This window comes from Leuciscus leuciscus (genome assembly GCF_965113295.1).
Source record: "Leuciscus leuciscus genome assembly, contig: HAP1_SCAFFOLD_250, whole genome shotgun sequence".
In the NCBI taxonomy this organism is placed as follows: domain Eukaryota; kingdom Metazoa; phylum Chordata; class Actinopteri; order Cypriniformes; family Leuciscidae; genus Leuciscus; species Leuciscus leuciscus.
The window spans coordinates 72,146-83,420 of NW_028118467.1; positions in this window are offsets into that span (position 1 = coordinate 72,146).

Consider the following 11,275-nt stretch of genomic DNA (forward strand, 5'->3'; position numbering starts at 1 on the left):
GTCTTCATCTGTTGTGTAAGAAGACTCGGGCTCACCAGTGTTTTGGGGAGAGTGGTTCCAGTTTTGACGGTCTGGGCTTGGAGTTCTGGACGGCGGGTGGTGCTGGTTCCAGAATCTTTCCGAGCGCTCGGTCCGATGCTTTGGATGAGCACCGTCACCGTCGTGCTGCCATCTGCTGGCCTGGAACGGTGTTGATTCTCTGTGGTAAGGTCTGTGACTGAGGGGTTGTTGGAGAATTTCTGTGTCTAACTCTGAGCAGTGCTCAGAGACGGAGTAGATTGTGTGTGTTTTTACAGTCTTTTCATCCATAGCCCTTTGCTTGGTGTAAGCCTTGTGGGCTAAGTCTCTGAGTTTTCGAGTAGACATGGTTCGTGGGCAGACGAGCACACCGAGATGTTTACTCACGGTGCTATGCAGGTTCCGCAGAAACAAAGTTCTAAAGGTTATATCTTCTTCCATATCTGGTGTGTTGGTTGCTCCGAAGAACGTTTGTCGGAGTCGGCCATAGTAGGAGTGTGGGTGTTCAAGTCGGGCCTGTTTGACGTCAAATGCCGTGATAAACCCTTGGTCTGATTCTGGGTCAGAGAATTCACGGATCAAAGCTTGTCGCAGTTGCTTGTAATCTGCTTTGACAGTGTCTGGTTGGCGATCCAGAAAACTACGCACATTTCTGCTTGAGGTGATTCTTACCAGGTACAACTTGTCCCAAGCTGTCGCGTTGGCGACAGTTTGTAGGTGAAAATCAATGTCTCGAAGATACGAATTTACGCTGTTGTCCCCGGCAAACGTAGGAATGTTTCTGGCCAGCTTGTCAAGGCTTGTGGGAGGAGAGCTGTTGCTGGGGGCCCAATCCGTCTGGAGAGGATTCTGACCCTTTACAGCTCCGCCCCCTTTAGCTTTTGGTGTTTGGCTGACAGGCGTGGACTCGCTGGAAGGGGGAAATGGTGTGAGATGTTCTTCCCCTTCCCGGTCACTGTTAAGTCTGTAAGAATGTCTCAGTTCTCTGCGAACAATGTCAAGTTCGTCTCTGAGATCGTGTCTCTGCTGAATGAGCTGATGGATTTTAGTCTCTGCTCTCTCAAGGAGAGCTTCAGCCCGTTGGAGCCTTTCGTTGAGTTCCTTCCGGGTGTTTTCCTCCGACTGCTGTCTTTGATCTGTGTGCCGATGAAGATCGTCCAGGGCTTTTTGAAGTCTTTCAACTTCCTGTTGTAGCGTTGTGTCCGTCTCGTCCTCTTCCTCGGTCAGGAAGATTAGCTGGTCTAGCCGACTCTGTGTGTTGGCTCGGTCCTTCCGGGCTTCTGTGGCCTGGAGCTGTAGTGCGGCTGCCTTCTGTTCCATGTCGAGGCTGAGCCTTTCGCTGGCCCGGGCCTTGGTGACGAGGTTGAGTGCGAGTTTTCCGAAGATTTTGGCCAGCTGCTCGTGGTCGTACTTCTGGGTTGGATCGTAGGTCTCAAACTGGTCCAGGTACTGTGGGACTGGGTTAGCTCGACATCTCTGCTTACTGTGGTGAGAGAAGCACAGCACACACAAAAAGAGACACAATGCAAGTTTGTTTTAGGGTTAATGAGCTATACTCATACGGGCTATGCCGTTTATGAGAATTTCGGGGCTAACTGATGCCGACAGTTAGCTGAGCCAATTTCGTGGGTATGGATGAAACCCACAATAGAAATTTGGACAGGCGGTAGCCTGGGGGGTCGTCTAGCGACGCCCGCTTTGATCGTCACTCTATTATTCAGCTTTCCTGGGGTCTCTCTTAGGTTCTGTGTCTAAGTGAAATGAAAGAAACAAATCACAACAGAGTGGAGAAAGAGACAAGGTTGAAGGTAGGGAAGATCAGAGGGAAACACAACACAAGGAAGTGAATTGGTCTGCAATGAAATGTCACAAACAATAACACGGGGAGCGTTATTTAACGAAAATAAATAAAATAAGATAAAATAAAATAAAATAAAGAGGCCTAAGCCTTATTAACACTGCGAGAGTTCCTGATCGGGCCAGGAGATGCGTGGGTTATCGGGACAGGACCTCGAAAGAAGGTGTGTCTTAGAGAGAGGAAGGTGGGTCTAAGCACTTAAAATACCCCGAAGGAATAGCTAGTATTCTGTGGTTCATAATAAGTGGATGGGTTCTATCAAATTTTAGTTTACCTGGGGTGAATAGAGGTCATCCAGGTGGAAACCAGCGGGCGCGGTCAGACCCTCCGACGGTCCCAACACCAGACAGAGCGCAGTGTCAGTAACGCCGGACAGATGATCCCCGCCCACCGGAAACCACCAGGGATGACTTTCGGATCACCACAGTGCACTGACTGAGTCCTGCCAATAGATACACAATAAGGGATTAAGATGTTAGACTTAAAGTGAATTAAGGTTTTCTGGTTTCATCAAATTGAGTAAATATGTATGCAGGAGTCAGAGGCAAAGGCTTTACTAAAATAATGATACAATGCAAAGGAATTATGATAACCGATGGGAATAATTATCAGAATAACCTACCCCCCCCCCCCCCTTCGAAGAGGCTGGGGAAAAAGAAAAAAATTATCAATGAAATAAAATTCAAATAACAACACAGGCTTGAGACGCAGGCAGAGGGATAGGCCTTGCAGTAGGTTTGTGCCACAAAGGAAGGGGGCGTATTCCTTCTCCGTGGTCCACCTGGTTGTTAGTGAACACAATTTAAATTAAAATTCAAACTAGTTTAAATTAAAATTCAAATAAGCATGCAAGGAGAGGTCCAAATAATAATAAAGAAGAAAAGAAAATTAGAATGATAACAATGGAGTATCAATACTAATTATACAATAATTAAACTAAAACAAAATCAGAATGACTTCCCACAATCCTTACAATAACACTGAAGTTATTAGTATTGATTATAAAATAATCAAACGAGAAGGGTAGCAATGTTGAGACACTTCAATGCAGACTGGGGGTGAAACAGATATTGATACATCGACCCAAGATGGCCACACGGTGGCGTGCTTCCTCATAGGTGGACTATCAATTGACTGAGTGAATCAAATCTAAGCTTTGATTCGAAAAGTTTTTTTTTTTTTTTTTTGAACTTCGCTTAAAGTGTGACAGTCAAAAACAGAAAAGAAGAATTGTCTAACTCCAAATAATATCAGCATAAGCTAAGCTTTGAATGCAGGTGAATATTTGAGAGTCAAACCATTCTTCTATCCTTGGGGGAGAGAAAGAGGAAAATTGTTAGCAGAAAAATGAAAGCCGGTATTATCTGAGAGCGTCCACCAGATGGCGTTATTGCGCTCATGCAGGCTGACGTCAGTGGGAGGCGACGCTCACGCAGGATGACGTCGGTTGGGGGCGCGTAATTTGAAAACTGCCACACCTAAAGGCTGCCCTCTAGTGTTGGTCAGTGGCGTGATTCAGCAGTTTTTTTTTATTTTATCTGTGGAATCACGAGCATTTTGCACTCAGTTGCATGCGGAAAATGACGCGAGTTTCACAACATGTGACTAACAGGAATTACACATTATACATTATACACATGTGACGGTTTAAAGAAGAAGAACAGGGATTATCATCTGTTTTCTTATTTCATAAAACTGGTCTCCAATTACACATTATATATTATACACATGAGACGGTTTAAAGAAGGAGAACAGGGATTATCATCTGTTTTCTTAATTCATAAAACTGGTCTCCAATTACACATTATATATGGTTTACAATAAAAACAGGAATTAAAACTTCTTGTTTCAATTAATAGAGCTGTGCGCAAGACAGGAATTAAACATCTGTGAACAGGAATTATTGCATCTGTTCCACCTCCCATAAACATTAATCAAAATAGCACTTTATGATAATGCATAGGTTTTCAAAATTGGATCGCGAGACCAATTTCTGACCAGGAGTTTATCGTTAACGTATCGTATATCATAAGGCCTATATTACGACTGAAACTGAAACACTGTTCAGATCAGATTTACGCCTTCGTACTAAAAAAAAAATTCCTTCGTCTTTATTTAGTCGGTTTAAATCATGTTACATGTATCAACTGCAAAGAGTTTTGCTTCGTCTTTACAGAGACAGATGTAATGTCATGAACTGCAGTTTTAGCAGAGCTGGGCTGGCTTTGTGCCCGCCATCAGCTGGGTGAGTTCGCCTTGGCGACTTATCTCATAATTCAAAACGCGCGTACAATTATTAAATAGCCATAATACACATTCAACTGAAACTGAATTTGTCCACCAAATAAAGTTTGAAACTGCCCGCATTCTCCACCATATGTAACAATAACGACTCGGGGTAAATGTGAATTAGCTCAAGAATATAGGGAATTTTGGAAATATTAATATTTATGACTCATGGTCATAATTCATAAGTCGCATGTACATTTATTTTATCAATTATCGAGATTACCTTGTTCTGTACTGTCTGATCATTACAGTTAAGAAGGGGGTATCTCTTTTCAAACTCCAAGAAAGTTTTATCTTCTGGCCGCGAATATCAAACTTTCTTGAGTTTATGAATTAAAACTACTCAAGGTAGTCAATATCGAGCTTGTAGCTTAGATCTTGACATTTCATTGACTTTATAAGGTGGGTTTTCAAACACAGAGACAATTAAAAGTATACATGGGTTTATTAATGAAATGGCACACACTAGAGATTATATAAACTACAAACATAAACGTGCGTAAAAATGCAAACAAACATTTAACCGAACAAAAACATAAACATAGCGTGATCAGAATGAAATGAAATGAAAGGAAGAAAGATATAGAGTGAAGGGAAAAGCTAGTAATTATTACATACAGAAACCTACGTTACGAGACACCTGGAACAGCTTTTATAGGAATCAATATACTTGCGAGTGCTCTTTCTGGTCAGGCTGAAGCTGATGCAAGAAGCGAGGATGGTGTCCTGTTTCTGCTGCGTCTTCCGGTGTCGCGGGAAGCTTGAAAGGCTCACTGAATGTAATGTTACCGAGAAAGTTCAGATTCGTCTCCCGGGATGGGAGAGGCTGGAAATCTTAGTTGCAAAGACCGGCAGCTACGACTCGAACATGGGTTCGTTCGATGGAGAAGGCCAGGGCCTCCTTCAGATGTTCCTTGGAGAAACGCTGCGCCGGGGAGAGGATCAAGAGAAGTTGGATGAGTTGAGAGAGGGATGAGAGAAGGTTTTGGACTTTTATCAGTGTCCCAGGTGCCGTCCCCTCCTTCGTGTAGGACGAATCAGCTGTCGAGATTTTTCGAGCTGGAAGATTCCTTTGTCCGGTTAGACACGCCCACTCGAATGAGTCATGATTGACTTTAACTGGAGAGGATTTTCTCCAGACATATGAACTTATAAAACAATGCGCATTACTGATTTCTGCTATCGGAATTCAACTCCGTTAGCTGGAGAGGATTACAGAGGTATCAAAAATAGAATCTAGGCGTTGTAGCCAGGCAAAGATACATTATTATGCATTTGTATAGGCAATAGCAGTTCTATTAATGTCACAAATAGGACATATGCTTTCCTATGGTTTACACACACCTCTTAACACACAAATTTATATATTTAGTACCTTTAAGAGTGACTTTATGGGTAAAAGTCCTTTTCTGTAGGGGGTTTCTGTTTCACAGTCCAGAGTGTGTTTGTATGTGTGTGTGTTGGAATGTTGCGACCCTGTTATCTCATGCATAGGGCTGGATAGCTCTGTGGTCAAATTTTATGACCTGTCAATGAGCTCGGGTTACGGGATGCGATTCTACTGGGAGAACATTCTTCAAAAATACATTTCAGATCCAAACACTCGAAGATCATAACTATATGATCAAAACAACATTAATCACACATACATACAGGAAGTTCAGATACAAGTCTGAGTTACACACATTTTAAGTTAAACACAAAAGGATGTTGGTGTGTGTGTGTGTGTGTGTGTGTATGTGTGTGTGTGTTCTGGAATGTCACGAGTCTGTGAGGTTGTAAAAGTCACAGGGAGTCCGCGCTGAACTGGGGGGCGACAGACACCCCGGCACTGGTGAATTATTCCGTGGGGAATTATTAACCAGCGCTGTTTGGACAAAGAAGATGTGTTCGACATCACATGATTCACTTAATGTGAAAAGCAGATGTCATTGTTGCTACATGATTTATTGGGATTATAAAAAAAGCACTGGGTGGATTTTTATCATTATAGGGTGGTTGTGTACACACACTGCCAACACACATTTATGTTGGCATAACGTTGACTGTCTTGCGCAGTCTACCCTCGTCGGACAGGTAATACAAGGTGCAGGCGACAGGGAACCGCATGACGGTCGTCTCAGCCTCGATGTAGGGACGCAGCAATTCGGAGAGTGACAGCAGCGATGACCTTGACATCCTACAATTTTCACGCCACTCATCCGGGACAACATCTTCATTTTCGAAGTTCTCCCACCAGACAGCAGTTCGCCCAGGTCGGACCCAAAACCGGCGACGCTGGCGGTGACGCGGACTGGTTCTTCGTGTTGGAGGGAGGAGAAGTTGTTGCAAAATTGCTGACCTCCGAGCACTCATTCGTCTCTGCTCCTTGACATAATGGAGCAGCTGTATTTGCAAATGCAAACACACGAAAAGAGTTTGCACCAACATAAATGTGACTGCTACTCTGAACGCTTCCATGATCACCAAAGCCAAATGAAAATGTAAACATAGGTCGCACTTTTGGCGTAGGTGCGAGCTCTGGCGCATACTGTGACGTTGGCTGCCTAAACATCCGTTTGTCTCAGTTTACATGCAAACGAAGATTTTCTAAATCTCCACTCTGGCCGCAGTTTTTAGAAATAATCGGTTTCAGAGGCGAATTCTCCATTTGCGTGTAAACGAAGGGCGCAAACGAAGGGAAATGTCTCCGTTTTTCAAAATAACCATGTACGTGTAAACTGGGCCCAAGGCAACACTTAAAAATGTCTTGTGTGGACACCAAGCGGGAAGGAAGTCGACCGGAAGTTGAAGCCGGCCGCGTGCCACCATCTTGTAGCAGAACTTCACCTGCTGTTAGCATCCCATTGACTCCCATTCATTTTGGCGTCACTTTGACAGCGAATAACTTCACATCTGAGGCGTTTAAAGACTCCATTTGTCCATTATTTATTTCTAAAGAAACACAACAATGTATAAAATGCTCCATTACCTTGTAGCTTATGTTATGGCCTCGTAGAAGCAGTTTTTGTAAAAGTAGGCTAAAGATTGCGTCATAACCACGCGACTCTCTGTCGCACAGTAGAGAGATTACCGTATGGACAGGAGGAGAAGCTCGCGGGCAATCGGGGGGACATGGAGGCAAAACGACAAAATAATTCATCAGAATACCTAGCAAAAGTTTCTCCTGCTCCTAGCTCGTGGATACCTCCTACTCACGCTCTCCGTCTCTGCAAGATTCGGAAGGGAATGATTCAGATTTCTCATGCCACAGCCACTAGAAGACAGACGGGTTGCTCACATCACATCTACGTCGTCAAGCTCGGTTTGAGTCTGCGCGTCAGGAACGAAAGTCATTCTTTCAAAACCTGATCCCATGCTTTCATTACAGTTATGCACATTTTCAGTCCACATAATCAATGTTTCAAAACACAAGATGATTGTAATATGTAACGGAAAATTTGGTTTAATCACCAAAACACACATGACCTTCTTTCAGTTCAGTACTTTTAAAGGAATAGTTCACCCAAACAAATAGTTCATGGCCCTGTATGAGTTTCTTTCTCCTGCTGAACACAAAATAAGATATTTTGAAGAGTATCGGTAACCAAACAGTTGATGGACCCCATTGACCTCCATAGTATGGGGGTAAAAAATATGATGGATGTCAGTGGGGTCAATCAACTGTTTGGTTACCGATACTCTTCAAAATATCTTATGTTGTGTTCAGCAGGACAGAGAAACCCTACAGGATTGGAACAACTTGAGGGTGAGTAAATGATGACAGGATTTTCACAGAGATGGGACCAAGTCACACATGTGTAAGTCTCAAGTAAGTCTCAAGTCTTAACCTTCAAGTCTCAAGTTAGTCCCAAGTATTTTTTTCTTGGGCAAGTCAAGTCAAGTCAAGTCACAGGCTATGTCAAGTCAAGTCAAGTCCTGTAGTAGGTCAAGTCAAGTCCAAGTCAAGTCACCTTATTATTGTAATTTTACCTGCAGAATCTGATCTTAATAAAGTGAAAAGACAAGATATAAGTAGCCTAACTGTCAGTAAATTACAATAATTTGGATTTGCATTGTAAATACTCATGTTCAGTAAAATACATCATGGAATCAAACAAAATTGTAACTAATAAAATTATTTATTTTTCACTTCTGCCAACAGTGTTTGAAATGTTTTAAATTGTCAACATTGAGTCCATAAAACAAATAACAGCTTAACATCCAACAGACTCCTCTCTGAACACCTCCCTCTATCTCTCTCTCAAACACAGTTTACTTACAACATTAAACTTTGTTACATTTCTCCTCTCTCTCACACACACTCACTCTCACACACTCTCTCTCTCTCACACACACACACAGCTATTAGCTATTATTACATTTGCTAACTACCAACTAACCAGATAACATTAACAAATTGACAAGCACTTACTGGGCAGAATGGCTGTTAATGTTGCATGTCTTGCAAAGCGCTGTTCGTCTTTTGCCATCTTGTGAACAATTCTTGAAGCCGAAAGCGATGACCCTCGGTACCCCTCCGGCTGACATGTTGATGTGATATCTGATCTAAGTGGGCGTGGTGTGCGTAAGGTACGAGAGGGCATGACTGATGATAGTTTCATGATCCAGTCATGACAACGCTATTCTCAGCCTGCGCTCCAGCTGGGTAATCAACTTGATTTTTAAAAATCATTTCTATATTTTATATTCAAACTGAAAACATGATGTGATTAACACTCAAGTCATTCAAGTCATCGTGTCTCAAGTCATGTCAAGTCCCGAGTCTTTAACTTCCAAGTCCGAGTCAAGTCTCAAGTATTTTATTTTTTGTCAAGTCAAGTCACAAGTCATAAAAATAGCGACTCGAGTCCAAGTCACCAAGTCACAAGTCCCCATGTCTGCCTCCAGCTGTTCCAGGAAGAGCTCCAGGAACTCCTCAGGTACGTGCAGAACCTCCTCAAAGTGCTGCAGGATGTAGTGCTGTGCTTTACAGCGGAGCTTTGAGCAGGAGGAAAAGTCCTCTGTCAACTTGCAGATGCCAATGCAGTTTCCTATATTAAATTTGAAATGCTGGGTAAAACTTCATTCATAGCCACTTCCAGAATAAAATTTCAAGAATGTGTTTGCCTAGATATCATAGTTACATTCTTTTTTCTGGCAATACACTCATTCATTTTCATGCATTTATATATTTGGACTTAGGCAGTTTCAACCGTATAATGTTGGCAGTGGAAATGATGTATATAATTATAATCATTTCTAGGTAATTTGCACACAATTGCAGTTCAAATGCTTCTTCTCACCTAAAGTAGGAGCTGCAGCCACACATGATGATCTTGTGCACTTGAAATTCTCTGTCATTTGACTTGATGATCAAGTCAGTGTGTTCGCCCAGTAAACGTGCTTCATCAAACACGTCAAAGGCTGTTGCTCTTATGTTCTCCATGTTCTCTCAGGACTGTAAATGTATTCAGTCTTCTCTCCTCAAACTCTGATTAAAGTCTCCTCAGGATTGTGTCTTTGTGGGACTTTTGCTCAGGAGAGTTCTATAGAATGTCTCTGTGACATCATAGTTGTAGAGCTTCAATATATCTTTTCAGTTTGTGTCTTGGCCACATAATTATTAAAGAGTTTTGTTTTATCGATTCCTTTTGAATGAAACATCTTCACAGTAACAAAGATATTAAATTCAGAATTACTGCCATTATAAGTAAAATTACAAATAAATGGGCAAGCTGACTTTTTCTCCTTTTTTTTTTATTTTTTGTTTTTGTACAATATTTACAACTGGAAAAATTCAACAAACAAGACTTTGAACAGTCACTAAGACACTACGGCTGTATCTGAAATTGTCCCTTATACTGGACCAGCAGTTCTCAACTGGTTTGGCCATGGGACCCACATTTTCCCATGGACATTAATATTATTATTGTTGTTTTTTTTAGGAATTTGACCGAATATATATGGTATTATCACGATATTGAAATGAGCGTTTTCAAACAATAACAGGTTTTATATATTTTTTCTTAAAACAAAACAAACTAAATTATGTAGTTTTTGTGTGCATTACTTTATTGGATTTAAATATAAAGTAAACAAATGTTTTAAACTGATTCAAGTGTTATAAATAATTATAAAGAACAATAGGTAACACTTTACAATAAGGTAAAGTCAGTTAATGCATTAACCAACATTAACATTGAGCAAAAGCTACATCTGTTACCATAGTTATTCTTTGTTAACATTAGTTTAAAAAAAATACAACTGATCATTGTTAGTTCATGTTAGCTCAGGTCCATTAAATCCTTCTGAATTTAATAATGTGTTATTAAATGTTGAAATGAACATTAACCAAGATTAATAACTGCTTTAGGAGTATTGTCCATTGTCAGTTTATGTTAACTATAGTGAATTAACTAATAAAGCCTTATTGTAAAGTGTTACCTGTTACAGAATGCAGATCCAGACACAAAGAAATACATTGAAATGTGAGCTTTATTAACAGCACTGAGCAGAATGGAGAATACAGATGAGTATGCAGTTCAAATAGACTTTGAAGAATGAGTAAAGCTTAGTAACGAAGACCTTCCTTGTTTTACAGGTGCAGGAGATCATGGATAGTTGGACGGATGGCTGGATGGACGCACACACCTCTTCGTGTGACAGCAGCGATGACTTTGACATCCTACAATTTTCACGCCACTCATCCGGGACAACATCTTCATTTTCGAAGTTCTCCCACCAGACAGCAGTTCGCCCAGGTCGGACCCAAAACCGGCGACGCTGGCGGTGACGCGGACTGGTTCTTCGTGTTGGAGGGAGGAGAAGTTGTTGCAAAATTGCTGACCTCCGAGCACTCATTCGTCTCTGCTCCTCGACATAATGGAGCAGCTGTATTTGCAAATGCAAACACACGAAAAGAGTTTGCACCAACATAAATGTGACTGCTACTCTGAACGCTTCCATGATCACCAAAGCCAAATGAAAATGTAAACATAGGTCGCACTTTTGGCGTAGGTGCGAGCTCTGGCGCATACTGTGACGTTGGCTGCCTAAACATCCGTTTGTCTCAGTTTACATGCAAACGAAGATTTTCAAAATCTCCACTCTGGCCGGAGTTTTTAGAAA